General features: G+C 36.3%; 1 long non-coding RNA gene across 1 annotated transcript; it reads right to left on the bottom strand.

Moving 5' to 3' along the window:
• Positions 1-2,544: 2,544 nt before the first annotated feature.
• On the bottom strand, positions 2,545-11,863 carry LOC141507725 (uncharacterized). The gene is made up of 3 exons (XR_012474259.1): positions 11,462-11,863; positions 10,541-10,613; positions 2,545-10,093 (listed from the first exon to the last, which is right to left on the bottom strand). It is a non-coding gene; the product is annotated as an uncharacterized LOC141507725 (long non-coding RNA).
• Positions 11,864-16,810: the final 4,947 nt, after the last annotated feature.

Here is a 16,810-nt window from a genome sequence, read left to right on the forward strand (position 1 = left end):
CTCAGATCTTCCTAACTCCAGGTGAAGGACTCTGTTCAGTATGCCATCTAGCTAAGTCATTAGCTAGGTCATTAAGTCACCTATTACTGTTTCAGGAGCCAATCTAAATGACCACATCCTAAACTGACATCTAGGTTCTTTTACCTGGAGACCATCAGCTAGAAAAACTCCCCCAAGGGAGAGGTTCTTGATTTGGGACCCTAAACTTATTTTTTAATATATATTTATTACCTGGATTTTAATATAATTTGTTCCTTTTGCAATTTGATGGATTTTAAATTATGCATTTGAAAAAATTATTCTGAGAAGTCCATAGACTTCACCAGTCTAAGGAAGTTGTCCATGACAAATACAAAACGCATTCAGAGCCCGTGCCCTAAGGCAATCCCTTCCATGTGGGGATAAGTTCTAATTGATTTCCTTGAGAACAGAGACTGAATTCATCTCCCCTTTGTCTGAATACCCCATGTTTAGGAGGTATTTAATAGTAGCAGGCATTTTATAGATGTTTATTGACTAAATGGGTAATTCTTTCGATACTCTAATTTCAACCCACTGTTTCTAGCTCTAATTGCAGGGAACAAGCAAAGCAAACTCTCCCATTCCATATATCCCTTCAAATATTTGAATGTAACTATCATGCCCTAATTAGGTCTTTTCTCCTCTAGGTTAAACACTTCCAGTTCCTGATTCAATCAAACTTTAGATGACAGTTTGAAGTTCCTTTACCACCATGGTCACCCTCTTTAAGACACTTTCCAGATAGTCAAGTTTCTTGCTAAAAATTCAATAGCCAAAGGAAAATGTATCACTTCCAATGTGGTCTGACTAGGTTAGAATACAGATGGACAAGCCCCTCTTTCAATGGTCTAAATATTATGCTTCTCTTAATGTAGACTCAGTTTATATTAATACCTTTACTGGCTGCCATGTCATACTGTTGACTTATATTCATGTTGAAGTCCATTGAAAGCTGTAGGTCTTTTAAATAATGAACAGATATTTGGCTACATAATTTCTAATATTTTAATTGTGCCAGCATTTTTTTATTTTATTTATTTTTTGGCAAGGCAATGGGGTTAAGTGGCTTTGCCCAAGGCCACACAGCTAGGTAATTATTAAATGTCTGAGGCCATATTTGAACTCAGGTACTCCTGACTCCAGGGCCAGTGTTCTATCCTATGCCACCTAGCCACCCTCCAGCATTTTTTTTAATCCAGGCATTGGGTTTTGTATTTATCCTTCTTAAACTTTGTCTCAGTGGATAAGTTCTATGTATCATTCTAGTCTTTGGTAGTCTTTATTTTGCTATCTGCCATGTTGACTAGTTGGTTCAATTTTCTGCCATCTATAAAATTTGATAAGCATTCCAAATTACTGATACAATTATTGAACAGAATAGAAGCCTGGAGTGTACTTCAAGAGATCTTATTAAAGATTAATATTCGGGGTGGCTAGGTGGCGCAATGGATAAAGCACCAGCCCTGGAGTCAGGAGTACCTGGGTTCAAATCCTGTCTCAGACAATAATTACCTACCTGTGTGGCCTTGGGCAAGCCACTTAACCCCATTTGCCTTGCAAAAACCTAAAAAAAAAAGATTAATATTCATCCATCCATCACTAATCTCTGGATTCAGTCATTCAACCAGTTCCACATATACCAAACCCTTCAAATAGTTCCAATCTTGCCATTGTGTTCACAAGAATATCTTGATACATTTTAAAATATCTACTGAAATCAAGATATTTTACCATGTCTACACCATATTTCAGGTTTGCTGAATGATGCTGGTGAAAAAGAACAAAAGTGAAAGGAAAGGAAGAAAGAAGAAGAAGAAGAAGAAGAAGAAGAAGAAGAAGAAGAAGAAGAAGAAAAGGAAGGAAGGTAGGAGGAACAGAAAGAAGGAAGGAAGGAGGGGGGGGGAGGGGAGGAGGAGGAGGGGAGGAGAAGAAAAGGAAGGAAGGAAGGGAGGAGGTAAGGAAGAACAGAAGGAAGGAAGGAAGAACAGAAAGGAGGAAGGAGGAGAAAAAGAAAGAAAGAAAGAGAGAAAGAAAGAAAGAAAGAAAGAAAGAAAGAAAGAAAGAAAGAAAGAAAGAAAGAAGGAAGGAAGGAAGGAAGGAAGGAAGGAAGGAAGGAAGGAAGGAAGGAAGGAAGGAAGGAAGGAAGGAAGGAAAGAAGGAAAGAAGGAAAGAAGGAAAGAAAGAAAGAAAGAAAGAAAGAAAGAAAGAAAGAAAGAAAGAAAGAAAGAAAGAAAGGAAAGAAAGAAGAGTTTTATCTGATATGAATCCATGCTGGGGCAAGGATGATCACTTTCTTATCTAAGAACTTACAAACAAATCCTTTTCCTAGAACAGGGGCTCTTAACCTATGTTGTGTCTTGGATGTCTTAGTTAATCTGGTGAAGTCTATGGACCCTTTCTTAAAATAATATTTTGAAATATATAAAAAACTTATAAAATTATATTGAAATATAGTTGTCAAATTCATTTTTAAGATCACGGACTAGAATTTTACATAGATCAGTCAAGTATACCTGATTCAACTTCTTTTCCATTTTTGAAACTCAATACTCTTATTTTCCATGATTTTTCAAAGACCCTCTAGATGATGCTAATAATTTGTGTCAACCTTGCCTTTCAGCCCTTTGGAATTCAGTACAACTGCACCTAGTCACTTGACATTACTGAAGCACTTAAAACCCTTTTGTTTGTCAGTCACTAGACTGCTTACAAAAGACTTACTTATGACACCATAATGGCTCTGAGTGGCCATTTAAATATTGAATCTGACCCTGATGGAGAAGCAGTAAATATAAGAAAAATCCTCATGAGAGTAGTGACAGGGAATTGCTGAAGACACCACTATTTTTCTTTTTTGAAAAAAAAGTGAATCTTAGCTAGTTGTGCAAAAAAACCCTAAACTTCTTAGTTAATGGGAAAACATGTTGCATGAACTCAAAATTATGAAATCAAACTTTCCCAAGATCAAAAGAGGATTTAAAGAAATTAACTCCTTCCCTCCTCCTTCCCCCTATTCAAAATCAGATTGTAACTGCCAGACTAAGACTTGACAAATCAAAACCTAATCCCAGAGGTATTTCTATCCCATTTCCATAGTAAGCTAGCCCTCAAACAACATATCTAAGTGCTTCATAACAATTTCTGGAGCAGCTCTATAGCTTGTCTATATAAGGAAGTAATATGTTTGCAAAACCAAACAGAAATAGGAAGAGATATGATGCTAGAACAAAGAAAAGGCACTATGTGCCCTTTTCATGTAGAAGTAGTGCAGTAGAATGAGAAAATACCAGTTTTGAGTGACAAGACCTTCAAATCCCAGCTTTATGATGTGTGTGTGTGTGTGTGTGTGTGTGTGTGTGTGTGTGTGTGTGGTGTCCTTGAACAAATCTCTTATAGTCTCTGGGCCTCAGTTTCCTCTTCTGTTAGATGAAGGATTTAGAGTATATTTTTATATATACTGAAGTATAAAACCAGCATTTGTTTGTATTTGAAGCTAAGCCCTTCACCCTTGTTTGCTACTTCTTGCTTTGGGAAGGGAGCTGTTATGTTCTAGTAACTGTACATAAATGTAAACAGGAGTATGCTGGTAAATATTTAACAACCAACTTTTGTTAGGAACAGAAGGATAAAAAATACACATGACACAATTTTACTTTATAATATTTTCTCCATCACTTTCTTAAATCTAGAAAATCAACAAAGCAAGAAAGTAAGCCTCGATTTCTGTTGTATAAATGTTCACAATAAAAATGTAACTATTGGTGCTGACAACTAATAAAAGAAGGTAATAAATATAGAGAATTGGTAGTCAAAGAAGGATGTTTTGGTTTGGAAAGTAATAGAAGTAGTGAAGGAAGGCACAGAAAACTAGGCTAACATGCTCTTTCCAGTAGCACTGTCATTTGATTTGATATGGAAACTGGATATAAACTTGATATAGAACTGGAAAAGGCCTGCTATGCCAGATACTAGCAAGACAAAGTAAGAAAAAGACAGTTTCTACCATCAAGGAGCTTCCAGTCTAACAGGCCCACAGACTAGTAACAAATTAAATTATCAATTAAAAAACTCCAGTAAATAATGGTCAATGTAAACAACTATGTACAAACAAACTATGTATGGTATAAGCAGGAGATAATTAACAGAGGTACTAGAATTAAGGGGAATTCAGGAAAGTCTTCCAATTCTAGGACTTGAAGGAAACCAGGGAAATTAGGGGATGAAGAAGAAGAGCAATTCGTGCAGCGAAAAAACATGGAGCTGAGAGAGTCTTGTTCAAAAAATGAAATCAGGTCAAGGAATGGTGGTTGGTGAAAAGGTGACCAAGGAGTGAAATGAAGCAAGCCTGGGGTCAATTTGATATAGAAGGCCAATTGAGGCCTCCCCAAGATCTACAGTAGCAGGGGGGGGGGGAATTAGAATATTGACTTGTAAATAAAGTTATTTGGATTTTTATAATTTGGGGGAGTCCCTACATCTTCCCAGATGACTGGGACAGTCTATTTCCTCTTTATTATATTGCTCAGTCCGTGTTCCAAGACTTCCTGGTCAGGACAAGTGACTCATTAATTTTTCCTTGGTTTCCCCAAGACTTTATGCATACATATGCAGCTTTATTGAACTAGACTATTCCAAGGGTTCTCCATGAAGTCAGCTCTAATAAATGCATTCCAGGCAGCAAAGACCAAAGTAAGTTCCTGAAAAACAATGCATTGCTACTCTTATGAGGTGGATTTCTGACTTCTTTGTATGCCTCCACTATCATTCTTACTCTTACCTATGGAAACATTCTATTTCCAAATGCAGCCCTAGTTCTAGCACTAAATAACCAATCTCTAATGGCTTGGTTCCTTTCTCTGCAAAGCACACTTCCATGTGTGATCCTTGAGCCCAGTCTAAATCAAGTCCAAAGATTTAACTATCTAGTATTGCCTTTTCATAATCTGCTGTAATTGTTATTGATTTGCATGTTTGGAAAGGGCTCTGAGATGATAAAGGCCTTCCGTCTGTTTTGCTGCTCATCATTTACAGAGCAGTCCCCAACCTGCTCTGTTGGCTTTTTAATCTGTCTCTCTTCGGCACTTCTACAGATGGACCTGGTATTAGTGTCTTCCCACCTCCCACCCTGCAGAAGTCCACAGACTTGTAACAAATTGAATTATCAATAAAAAAAACTCCAGTAAATAATGGTCAATTAAGCAAAATCAATTATTCAAAAGCAGATTTAATATGGAGAACTATTTGGACTTTTACCCAGAAGAAAAGTGTCAAAAGGGGGGAAAAATAGAACGAAACCATGGAACTCATTTATTTATGGTACTGTGTTTCTTCAAAAATACTGTTTTCCCCTTACAGGGTGAATTCTCAGCTTTTAAGTTTTCCCTAGGGGTTCAAATATGAGAAGAGTATAAGGAACTTGAGGTTCATCTAGAGCAGGAACCCTTGAGTCAGAAGACCTGATTTCATATCTCAGACATTTACTAGTTGTGTGACCTACAACTCAACTGACATTTGCTCAGTTTCCTCAACTATAAATGGAGATAATAATAGCACATACTATATGTGAGGATAAAATTAGATAAGATCTATAAGTCACTTAAGCATAGTGCCTAGTGGAATAAGAATTTAATAAATGATTTCTTTCTTCCATTCTTCATAGATACCTTTGTTTAGCAAGTCCCATGGATTCCTTGCCTGAATAATGTTGCAAAATGAATAAAAAACACAAAGGATTGCAAAGGAAGGCAATTATTTATTAATATAATTCATAAAATGTTTTTAAACAATTTCAAGGACCCTAGAATTATAGACCATCCCCTTCACTTCATAGACCAGGAGACTGAGACCCAGAGGGTCTTAAGCCAAGGTCACTAGCATGAAGTAAACCAAAGTTTCACACTAAAAGAATTAAGGCAAATAACTGTGATAATCAAATTTTTTTACAAAAGTTTTCTTTTTTTTACAAATACATATTGGTTTTCATATCAAAGACATTATTATGCTCCTGTCTTTTCCATTTCTCTTCCCCCTTCTGTGAGGTCAAAGTCAGGATAGGTCCAGATTCCCCCTCAAACAAGAGAATGGCAGCTTAATTGCCTCCCTTAAAGGTAAACTAGAACAAGTTCATGCTCAGATTATATTAAAATTTCTAGTATAAGATTCTTAAGGGATCAGGTCACAGCTATGCCATGAAAAGCAAAGGGTGGAAGAACCTGAAAAGCAGAGATGGCAATAAAATTCCCCTTTCTATGGTTAAACCAATAAATATTGACATTTTAAAAGATAACCATTTCCAACACATACAAATACAACCCATCCTGTAGGGGCATGATGGAGCCAGTTCCTACTAGGAAGGCCAAATGGTAAATTTTCAGTGTGAAAAACACAATGAGGGTATATGGTTTATGATTAAAATTTAATAAGACAGATTAAACTTAAAAATCTGTCGTACATAATCCTCTCCCCAACCCCCAGAGCTGGTTGCTAAGTATTTACCAATACTTCTTTACTGGTTTCTTGGGGGGTTTTTTTGGGGGGTGTAAGATTATTTTAGGTAGAGTTTGTGATATTTGAACAGCCATGAAAGGATGTAGGAGCCAACTCAGGTGGTTAAAAATAATATTAAATGATTACCAGTGCAAATTCACTTTTATACAATCTGGGTTTCAAAGTCCAGGAAGTAAGAAGGAGTTAGAACAAAGTAACAAGAAGGGTTCCCAGGGAAACCATTTTCTGATTAGGAAATGGTAGTTATGGAGACTAGAGAATGCAGACATGTATATAGACTTCAAGCAATCAAAATTTCTTTTTTTCCCTAGTTTACAGCAAGTTGCATGAAGAAGAAAGTAATTTTCTTAGTGAAAAGAAAATTCAGGAGAGTAATGAAAAGGGAGATACTTGGTATTAAATGTAAAGAGCCTGAGTAAGCAAATTAATGACTTCTCTTCAGTAAACTGTAAATGGTTGGTTAAAAACTAAAGTGAGTCACCAGCAAGGGCTTTTTTGATCCCAAATTAATCTGAAGTCAGTACCAAATAGCTTGACTATGCACTTTTGTATAGTCAATAAATATCTGAGATTATTTTTTGAAAGAATATTAAAATTCCATTAGACCATGATTTTTTAAAAGATTCAAATTTAACTAGGAAGACATAAAATTATCCTTAGGAATTGTTTTCCTTTAAATCTTGCTCTAAATTCAATTCAGTCAAATACAAGTATAATGTAGATTTGGAATTTTATCTTCTCCCCAATTGTCTGCTTTCAAAGGATCTAAGAAAATTACAACTTTCAAATCCTATTTTTTTAAATAGGAAAGATTTCAGGCAGCTATTTCCCTTTACAGATCCCTTTCCTTTAAAATACTGCTATGTGACTGAAAGCTATAATGGCAAATTACATTTGCTAGCCTCATTGCCTTGTGTTGAAGAGGAGAGAGAGAGAGAAATAGAAGAGAGGAAAAAAAGAACAATAGATAGTTTTTTTTTTTAATGTGCCTCCTTAAAAGTCTTACTCCTTTATATGATTTCTCTCTCATCACACCCAATTTGGATCAAGGTACAACATGGAAACAAAGTAAAGACTGACAGAGTGCTCTCTGTGGGGGGGGGGGGGAAGGGAAGCAAGATGGGGGGAAAATGTAAAACTCAAATAATATCTTTAATAAAAATAAATTTAAATTAAAAAAGTCTTACTCCTTTTACTATAGGATCTCTATCCTGCCCTACACTAAAAGGAAAAGGATCCAAAACTTGCTTCTTTGTCTTTTTTCCTTTTATTTATTGAAATTATTATATTATGATCATTCTAATATTAAAAAAACTAAGTTGCAAATTTTTTAAGCCATTGCATGGATACCTTATGAGATAGAAGACAAAGATCTCTCTCACATGTTATTGTAGATATATATTTTTGAAAATCAGGTTTCTGGGTTGTATAGCCAAAAACAACCCCTAGACAAAAAAATAGAAAAGGTACATAAACATCCATTCCTTGAGATGAATTTATTTTCTTATTCATTGAAATAGCTTTGCTCTTTAAAAGAAAGGGGGGAAATGAATGTTTTATAATTTAGAAGAAGAGATGAGAAAGGTCATTTTACTTTTTTCCTTACACAAGTTGGGAACTGTGGGTAAGGAACAGTTTATGAATCGTAAAACTTCAATCATATACTCGTTAGTTTTACTGAAATTCCTTTTCCTCTTTCTTTTTTAATACTTTATTACAAAGAATAGCTTATTGGTGGGGAAGGAAATATTTAGAAATAAAGATGATACTAAAACAAAATGTAGTAATAAAAGTTAGTTTTTTTAAAGAAATGACTTTGATCTTACATCTGTTTCTCTAAAAGTACACTATAATTGTATATTATGAAATGTCTATACTACTTTGATATATCTTGTTACTATATTAACATGACTATTTCTATTTGTTCCATGAGAATGCATAAGTAGTTTGGGAGAAGAAGGCTTCTTAGCAAAGCATTTTTTAAAATTATGATAGTTTGCTTTTTTGTGGAGCTGATTTTCATAATTAACACATATTAGAGTCAAATTCATCTATGTATTTTATGCTCACTGGAGTATACAGAATTTAACTTCTCAATGGGATGTTTGTGCAATAGCATTTCCACAATAGCCTCTGCACATTCTGGATAATGGAAATATTATGTTAATTGAATGTTCTGAACCACAGCATATATTAGATCTACATTTTGTAGAGTATACACAAAGCTACATTTGTTTGATGGGAATCAGCATGGCATAATGGAGTGTTGGACCTGTAGTCAGAAAGAACTGAGTTCATCTAATTTGAGGTCCTTGTGGTCTTTCAGCCCATTTCAAATGCATTTTATTTGCCATTAGTCTCTAAATTTCAATGTCTTGTGTCAAAATCCTGATTGCACTCACATAGTTAAAACTCTGAAGTTCGTTGGCTCACAACAAACTGGATTATATCACAACCTTCAGTATAGTCAATCATAATGAGAAGCATCTACTTTATACCAGGCACTGGAGATTACTAAAACAGATACAGTCCCTGTTCTCAAAGAGTTTATAGTCTATTGGGAAGACAACATGTCTCAAAGAGCATAAACAATGACTTGGAAGTAATTTAGGGAGATGGACTGATAGGAATAGGAATTGGACTGATCACAAAAGGCTTCATGTAGAGGAGAGACTTGAACTGAGCTTTGAAGGAAATAAGTGTTTCAAAGGAGTGGAGGTGACAGGAGAGTGAATTCTAGACATAGGTTACGGCAAAAGCTCAGAAACTGGAGATGGTGCCTCTTGTGTGAGGAACAGCAAGGCCAGTTTAAATGGGTTGTTAGATGTAGAAAGAAAGATAAGCAGTAATAAGGTTCAAAAAATAGATTGGGGTTAGGATGTAATGGGTTCTAAAAATACAAATGAAGGTCCTAATTTGATTCTAGAGGCAATAGGGAGTCATTGAACTTTATTGAGTAGAGGAATGACTTAGTCAGGCCTGCCTGCATATAAAAAAATCATTAAACTCCAGGTCTGGTGGGCATCCTTTAGCTATAACCCCAGACTTATACCTTTACCCCTGAACCCCCACTCCAATACTACATCATGATGATGAAGGAAAGATCCAAGACTGAACACTGCAGAAAGTACAAATGTACCACAACTTCTAACCCCCATCACTTTCTTCTCTTATAAGTTCTAATCACCACCCAGTCACCTCCTCAGCAGTTCTTAGATAGGCTGGTTTGATTCTAGATAAGCCAGCTTTTTTCCCATTATCCAGCTCTTCTAAATATCCTGGCAGAAGCACCAGGGTAATCAATCATCATTTGTTTTAACTGTTCATGACATACCCAAGACAATATAAGATATTGCTCTTATTTTCTTCCATTCACATGCTCCATGGTGTCCTTATCTTCCCATGAGACATTCCCCAAAAGAGTGGAGATCATTAGGCCTCCATAAACTACAGTGGGGAACTGAATAGTACCTTGCAGAAAAAAATCCCCCATTTCATAGTATCCTGGGAAGATCCTGATCCATTGTTGGTGTTTGTTTTGGTTTGGTTGGTTGAATCACAGGGTCTGCATAAGAAAAGGATCATAGGGGTTCAAAATTAAGAGTTCATAAACTTTAAAAAAAATCAATAACTATTTCAAAATCATTTATAATCCTAGGTATTTTGTGTATTTTAAATAAAATTTTAAAATATCATTCTAAGGAATCAGTATGTTTCTCCAAAATACCAAAAGGACCCATGACATAAAGCAGGTTAAGAACCCCTGATTTAGTGAGTTGTTATTAGACATCTACAACTTTTTTTCCCTATTTCTCTTATTTCCTGCTTTTCTCTTAGAGGGTTTGGGATGAACTAATGGACACTCTAAATATTCCCTTACTCCTTTATGCTCTTAGTGCTCTTTGAAGAAGAACCTGTCCGATCTTGAATCTTCCTCTCATCCAAAGATGAAATTGTAAATGATTTCCTGTTATTAAGATGGAATCATAGAAGGAGAAAGTTTCAGACTTACCTCTCCAAGACTAATCTGGAGAAGAAACATTTTCTTTATCTCCAAATCATGATATGGGGTAGATGAGGAAGGACTGAAATGAAGCATTACCAACAATCAATCAGCAAGAATTTATTAAATTCCCAACAAATGACAAACATTGTGTTAAGTTCTAGGGATGAAGAGACACAAAACAGTCTCTATCCTCAAGTAAAAAATTTTATCAGGTATATACAAACACACATGCAAATGTAAAATAAATACAGGATCATTGGGATGGGGACAGCCCTGATAATAGAAAAGACTCTGGAAAAGTTAATGAAGAAAAAGGTAGTTTTGAATTGAGTTTTGAAGGAAATTACTAATTCTTGGAAGTCAATGTTGAGAAGAGCATGCTTTCCTAGTGTAAACACATGAAGAAAAGGAATAGAATATTATGCATAATGAGCAAGAAGGCCAGTTTAGTTAGACCATAATGTGTGAAGAATATATCATGAACCCAGAAAAATATGCTATACTCAGAATGTAAAAGTCTTTAAATACTAAGTATTATAGAGCAGCTAGGTGCTCAATGCCAACCTAGAGTCAGGAAGTTTTCATCTTCCTGAGTTCAAATATGGCCTCAGACCCTTGCTGAACTTGGGCAAGTTATTTAACCCTATTTTTCCTGCAGGAAAATGAGATGGAGAAGGAAATGGCAAAAAATTCCTATATCTTTGCTAAGAAAAAATCAAATGAAGTGAAGAGTTGTTTGCAACTGAACAATGATTGATGATACAGCAAAGGAGACTGACAAGGATTAGACAGGTGGGAAGAGAAATCAGAGAGTAGTCATAAAAACTCAGAAATCTAGGAAAAAAGGACAAATGCTTTGAAGAATTCAAAGACTGAACAAAATCATTGGTCATTTCATTGCAAGATCACCTACATTGAGAATCCTACCTTTATCAGATGATTCTCAGCTGCATGAGTTCAGGCCTCTTTTAACTGTCTATACATGTTCCTCCATCTCTGATGTTTGTCCTCATCTGTCTCAAGGCTTCCCTGACTTCCTTCAAGTCTCAGGAAAAATCCCATCTTCTACAAGAAGTCTTTTCTGATTCCCCTTAATTCCAATGCCTGCCCTCTGTTGCTTATCTCCAAATTATCCAAAATACATGGTGTTTGGACATAGTTGTTTGCAGGTTGTCTCAGCCATTAGAAAGAGATCTCTGAGAATATGTATTATTTGCCTTTCTTTGTATACTTAGCACTGTGTCTGATACATAATAGGTGACTAATAAATTCTGATTGACCAACAGCCCTGCAGATCAACCAAGTGACTGACTGACACAGATAGCTATTGGATCTGACAATTATCTAGAAAAGGGTGCTTGACAAACTGTCCTTGAGTTCTTCATTAAATCCCTTCTCAAAATTATTTAATAACAACCCTTCTTTCCAGTCCTAAATGTCTGGGCTCTTTTGTATATGAGCAACAATCTCCACCCCCTGCTTGGAACCTAACATTAAAAATACAGTATGGAGACTTCTCTGAGGAGGCCCCAACAGCTCCGAATTCCTCCTCAGATTGTTGATAATCCTTCAGCTGTTTAGAGCTCTATGATAATGAGGCCAAGGTCATGGGTTTGATCCCTTTTTAAATCAGCTACTTTTGCTCTGCTTCTTAGCCACAGACTATATGTCTCCCTGGCCATCTTCCAAATGCTTTTTATTTGTTCCTAGGAGGGAAAAAGCATGTGGATGTATCAAGACAAACTTATGACTACTACCAGGAAAACTGCTATACTGATGGTGTCTTGAACCTGATTTTCATTTCTGCATGTTGTGATGATTGCTTTGGTACAGTGAGAAGAATAACTGGAAAGAAGACAGAGGAGAGTTAGGGAAACAGGTTAGGAAGCCATTAAAAAAGACTAGTCACAAGATGATGAAGGTCTGAACTAAGGTGGTTATAATAGGAGAGGAGGAAGGTAGTATTATACATATAACAGAAATTTGACCACTGCTTAGCATAATCTGGCACATTTGTTGTTCCATCATTTCAGGCTTGTCCAACTCTTCCTGATTCCATTTGGAGTTTTCTTGACAGAGATATTAGTTTGTTATTTACTTCCCTAGTTCATTTTATAGTTGAGGAAACTGAGGTAAATAAGATTAAGTGACTTGTCTAGGATCATACAGCTAGGATTTGAGACTAGATTTGCGAGTCTTCTTGACTCCTGCTCCAGTCTATTTACTGCACCACTTAACCACCCATTTATCTTAATCTCTGATTTTTTTTGGACAGTGAGGACTAGAGCAGCAAAACATGGACCCAGACTCTTAATTTACCCCACAGACCTAAATTTACCCACACATTCCTTTCTAAACAAGAAATGGAAAAATGTTGTTGCCTCTTGCTCAATCTTAATGGAGGAGAGGTCAAGGTTTCTGTATGAAGGCTTTCACATCTAACTTTCCTTAGAAGGTAAATGACAACAGACCCATAAGTGGTCAGCTAATGGCTCATCTAATAATTGTGGTTTTTGCAAGTGTCCATACCTAATATGTGATTCAAATGAACAGAGCGTTGGTTTGGTACTTTGTTTTTTTGATTAGCATCCCAAACTATGAAGGTCAGGCTCATGGGTTTGATTCTTATGTGAGTCGGATAGTATCATTCCATACTGTGACCATAGACCATATCCCTACCCCTGATCTCATATGCTTCCTCATATGGAGAATGATGGGGTTAGAGTAGATGACCTTTAATATCCCTTCTACCTCTAAATATATGATCTTATGATTGATGTCTATGATTGGATGGAAAAGCACCTACCACACTCACTATCCTGTTGAATGAAGGACAACCTATAATTGTTATCCAATAACACAAATGAGCAACGAGAGATTCCTTGTCCCCAGGTGCCTGCTCATAAAAAGAATATGTGAAATAAACATTCATTTGGAAGACTGACATGTAGCCATTTTGCCTATAGTATAACCTAGAATCCTTTTTTTGAGGATGGGAGGGAAGATGGTAGTTTGAATTCTTTAGTATTAATAAATTTCACAAGCACAGCCAGAGATTAAATCCAGTGCTCTGCTTCAAAGTATGGGTCTCACAGTACACATACATACCTTTTAATTATCTAGCATTATGTATTATTAAATACAGGATTTCTGCTTAGATATCATGAGCTTAATTTAAACTGACAAGAGAAAAGGACATTGTGAATTAAGATAGCACTGATTCCCTTTAATGCCATAAACAGTTCCCTTTTATTAAGACAAAAACCTAACAAAGAAGGGGTTAGGTTCTTTCTGTAGGTGTTTCTGGAGAATCCAACCTTATGGCATTTTCTCTTCTTGACCTCTAACAGACAAATATAAAGCACTTGAGTCATTGATTATGACATGATTTTATTGTACATCACTTTTTTCTTTTTGTCTTCTTGAAAATATTAGTATAGGGTAACATTTCCAATGACCCCTATTCTCACCTCTGAAAATCAAGGAGCTGGACTTAGCAGTTCATTTGTTGTTTAGTCATTCCAGTTATGTCTAATTCATCATGTCCCCCTATGGGGTTTTCTTGGCAAAGAAACTGTACTAGTTTGCTATTTTCTTCTCCTGTTCATATAAAGACAAACAGGGTTAAGTGACTTGCCCAAGGTCATACAGCTAATAAGTGTCTGAGGTCAGACTGACTCCAAGTCTGGTGTTCTATCCACTGTGTTACCTAACTTCCCCTTAGTGACTCAAGGACTAGCTAATTCTCATTCTCTTCTCTGCCCCTTGGTGGTTCCATCACTGACTGCTCCAAGAATTAATTTCAAAGTTCAATTTCAAAGTTCAAACCATAAGAGGAACTTTACACTGTGGAACTTTACACAGATTTTTCCTGGAAGAAAAGCAAGAAAATCAATAGGAAGAGGGGAACACTAGGATGGATGTATAGAATCAATCTATAGGGAAAAGGAAGAAGAAATGAAAGTGCCTCTCATGGGAATGACACAATGGTATCATAAAAGTAGATAATCCATAACACACAAATTGTCTTAGTCACAAGATGAGACCCCTCTGAGAGAGCTGTAACTTGCCATTTGCCTACTGGGGCAATATCTGTAAGATTCCACCAGATAAAGCAACCCACTGCCACCTTCAAATCAACTTTTAAAGTCATGATATGAAGATAAAATGTAAATAACATGGATTGAGGAAAGTGTTTAACATAATTGTTCATAAGTGAGGATTGTTAATAAGTCTGGGATCTGTTAGTTTCCTATTTTTAATTCATTATTCTTTCTTAACTACATATTAAGTTCCTCCTGAGTAACTAGGTAGTTCTAGTGACTGGAGAACAGTAGTTTTTGTATTCTCTAAATTTTAGTTAAATAGGGCAAGGCCCCATTTGCTTAACTCTAGTTATGATTTGTTCTCTAAAGTTTCTTCTGAATGCTATACATCCTATCTCAAAGAAGTATTAGTCATTACACCCACCATCATCAAGACATACTAAATAGGGGCGACTAGGTGGCACAGTGGATAGAGCACCAACCCTGGAGTCAGGAAGATCTGAGTTCAAATACAGCCTCAGACACTTTTTTTAGGTTTTTGCAAGGCAAACGGGGTTAAGTGGCTTGCCCAAGGCCACACAGCTAGGTAATTATTAAGTGTCTGAGACCAGATTTGAACCCAGGTACTCCTAACTCCAGGGCCGGTGCTTTATCCAGTATGCCACCTAGCTGCCCCTAGCCTCAGACACTTAATAATTACCTAGCTGTGTGACCTTGGGCAAGCCACTTAACCCTATTGCCTAGCCAAAAAAAAAAAACTAAAAAAATACTAAATTGCCAAGCCCTTGATTAAAGAAACTCTAATTCATAGGTCAAAATTGTGGAGCTCTATTGCCTTAAGATAAGCTAGTTTAGTGTTTATAGCAGCAATTCTACTAGTCTTTTCCTATACTTTAAAAAGTCTCTGCTTCACTCAGGCTGGATTATCATTCCCCAGTCTCTGAATCAGAGAATGTTAACTCTGAAAGAGTTAGAGATGGTCTTAACTGATCCCCTCATTCTTTACATACATTGAGGCTTGAGGAAATGAAATTACTTGCTTAAGGTCATATAAACTAGAAAATGATTGTGTCAAGACTAGAATTTGGTTTTTTTACTCAGATTCACTGGGAACCCAGGTAGCCCAACCCATTCCTGAATAAGAATCTCTCCTAGAATATCCTGACAAGTGACCATCCATCTTCTGCTTAATGGCATCTTGTGTTGAGGAACATCTCTCCTAGGGAGTATGTTCCCCAGTGAAAGCTTTTGGATAGGCTAAATTGTGAATTAATATGACTTTTTATCAAGTCAAAATCTGCCCCTGGAGAGGGGGGCTTCTAATCATGATTATTTGCTCTTAAATTAGAATTAAAGTCAAGGCTCTTTCCACAAATCATGGTTCCTTCTCTAGCTTGTATACATTCACATAGGCTGTCCTTGTCCCATTCCTTATCTCATCCCCAAATACCTGAAATGCCTTCTTTACTCTTTCTTCATGGCCCAATTCAGGTATGTCTCCTCATAAAAGCTTATTTGATTCCCTCCCATCTGAAATTGCTATCTCCCTCCTCCAATTTTCTTAGACTCCTTTGTTTAGCTGTCTCCTTCCTTCTTGCTTATATTCCATCTTATATATAACAGGTGTTCATGCCCTATTCCCACTATAAGTTTAATAATGATAACTAGCATTTATATAGCTTTAAGATTTGCAAGTTCTCCATAATATTTTCATTTGATCCTTGCAACAACCATGGGAATTGGGTACTATTGTTATCCCCATTTTACAAATGAGGAAACTGAGGCAAACAGAGGTGATGTGACTTGCCCAGGGTCACACAGTTTCATATGTCCTGTCTGCAGCAGAATGTGAATTCTGTACTCTATCCACTACACCACCTAGCTGCTTCTTAAGGGTAGAGACACCATATTGATCTTGTCTTTGTATACATGGAGCCCTGCAACAGTGCTGTGCACACAGTAGGTGCTTAATAAATGTCTGCTGGGTTGAAGGAAATTGGAAATAGCTAGAGTCTATATGTTTAACTTAGCCCCATAGAACATTTTATTTTAAGCCAGTGCATAATTAGAGAGCCTGCCATGGAAATGAGCTGTTTTGTTTATTTATTATGTAAGTATGCCTTTTATTAAAACTACTTTGTGAAAATCTAATTGCCACTACAGTAATATAGCATAACAGTCCCTTACATAAATACATGATTATTATGTACAGTCACTTATCTGTGAACGA

The sequence above is a fragment of the Macrotis lagotis genome, chromosome 1 (genome assembly GCF_037893015.1).
Source record: "Macrotis lagotis isolate mMagLag1 chromosome 1, bilby.v1.9.chrom.fasta, whole genome shotgun sequence".
Lineage (NCBI taxonomy): Eukaryota > Metazoa > Chordata > Mammalia > Peramelemorphia > Peramelidae > Macrotis > Macrotis lagotis.